Here is a 2500-nt window from a genome sequence, read left to right on the forward strand (position 1 = left end):
TCTCTGGGGTTGTATCTCTGTGTGTATCTCTGTGTGTATCTCTCGGGTGGTATATCTCTGTGTGTATATCTCTGTGTGATCTCTGTGTGTATATCTCTGTGTGTGTATATCTCTGTGTGTGTATCTCTGTGTGTCATCTCTGTGTGTGTATATCTGGTGTGTATATCTCTGTGTGTGTATATCTCGTGGTGTATATCTCTGTGTGTAATCTCTGTGGTGTATATCTCTGTGTGTGTATCTCTATGTGTGTATCTCTGTGTGTATCTCTGTGTGTATCTCTGTGTATGTATATCTCTGTGTGTGTATCTCTGTGTGTATCTCTGTGTGTATCTCTGTGTATGTATATCTCTGTGTGTGTATCTCTGTGTGTGTATCTCTGTGTGTATCTCTGTGTGTATATCTCTGGTGTGTATATCTCTGTGTGTGTATCTCTGTGTGTATCTCTGTGTGTATCTCTGTGTGTATATCTCTGTGTGTGTATATCTCTGTGTGTGTATCTCTTTGTACATGTACACACACAGCAGTCTTCTCTTTATATGTTCTTCTTCTCTCTTCCCTTTTTTTACCTCTTGTTTTTTCTTCTTCGCTCTGTTTTTCCTTCTTTCCTTCACAACTCCCATCTCTCCGTCTCTGTCACACTCCCTCCCCTTCCTCTTCCTCTTCCCTCATCCTCTCTCTCCACCTCGTCGCCCGAGGGTGAGCCAGGTTGTCCTGTTCCTCTCGCACTCATCCCGAGCATCCAGTCTGCATGAATGACTCTGCATTACCTGCTGCAACCTGGCCTACTTCGAAAAGTTGCTCCTCTGCTCTGCTCCAGCGCCACCAGCAAAGTCACAGCCAGACAGGGAGAGGTGGTGGGATGGTGAATTAGCAATGTGGAGGGAGGAAGAGAGCAGATAAGAGCGGAGCAAAGATATTTCAAATATATTTTGAACAGCCTTCACGTCGTGGCAGCTCTGCACAGAGGACGCACGGGCGAGAATATCAGAAAGGGGTTCATCCTTTTTATTCCCGTAGATTTCTCCATCTACTGTTGTAGCTGCTTAGAAAACCCCCCACATGGGAAGCCTCTCAGACAGGATGCAGCCATGTCTGTTTGTCCAGCTGCTCTTTTTCTTTTAACAGTTTTCATCTTTAAACTTGAGTGTAACGATCTGCTTGTTCTTTGGTGTCCTGTGTTATGTTGAAGTGATCACTCCCCCTTGTTATATGTCTAGTTGTACTTCCTGTCTGTGTCTTTACCCTCCCCTTCTGATTGTTAATGTGTTCCTCCTGTGTCCATTTACTCTGCCCTTGTGTTTTTGCTTTTCTCCCACAGCTGTGTCTTGTTCCCCCGTTTGGTGTCTGTGTATTTATCCCTGTCTGCCCCACTGTGTTTTGTCAGGTTGTCATTCGTGTTCTGCTCGTGTTCTGCTCGTGTTCTGCTCGTGTTCTGCTCGGTTTGTGTTTTTCTTACTTTGTCTTTTTGTATTTTGTTAGCTTCGGCTTTATTTCAATAAAACTCGCTTTTTGTTAAGACCTCGTCCAGAGTACTGCATTTGGGTCCTCACCTTCACCCCAGCGTGACACTGAGTTTTGGGGGAACGGATGCACTGAAAAGTAAAATTCTGCTTTTTCTCTGCTTTTCACTTCTCTTTTAATTTACAGTGGAAACACTTAAAGTGGAATCATTTAAATAAATCATGTGCACATTCATTTTCAGACATTACTATGATTACCCTCAACAAATTAAACCATCAGTGAGACAACAGGCAGCCTGCACGCTGCATTAAAGTGGGTCAGAGTGTGTGCTCAATCTGCTACGTTCCCGTGTAGCGCAAAACTGAAACTCTTATTATTTTTGCAATCTTATACTTTACATGCTGCCGCTTTGTTCCAAGTCTAGTTTATTCCAATTTGGATTTCACATTAGCTGACCCCATCAGAATATATTACCAGAGGGGTAAACAGCAGCAGCTCACTGTACGCACCGACATGAGAGAAACACGGTGTTTGTTAAAGAGCATAAAATACAAATACAGCTTTGATCATTTATTCAAAATGTATCGGTTTATTAGAGAACAGGCAAAGCTCTTTAAAGAGTCATTTCCCCCAGATCTCGCACGCACGCACACACACACACACACGCACACGCACACTCACACACTATCTGTAGTGGTACAGGTATACATTTAGAAAGTGTAATTCCTCTTCTACCAGCAGCATCTTCAGTATTTCTATCTTAACTAAAGCGCTGGCCTCCTGACCTCCTTTCCGGATTCATTTGCATTAGATAAATAAAACATCAACACACTCATCCTCAGAGTTTGTAGAAGGGTTCTGAATCCTCAAAAGCAGAAATGAAAACTCTTTCTTCAGTGTGCAAACTGCATACTTGTTAATTCAGGCTCGTACATGCATGAATGAACTATGTCATCAGAACGCTGTCCTGCTCGTGATTCCTTCACCGTCGACCGGGTTGTGTTTGTACGGCGTCCTCTGACCCTCCTGTGATTCACTC

This window comes from Cottoperca gobio, unplaced genomic scaffold (assembly GCF_900634415.1).
Source record: "Cottoperca gobio unplaced genomic scaffold, fCotGob3.1 fCotGob3_183arrow_ctg1, whole genome shotgun sequence".
NCBI lineage: Eukaryota > Metazoa > Chordata > Actinopteri > Perciformes > Bovichtidae > Cottoperca > Cottoperca gobio.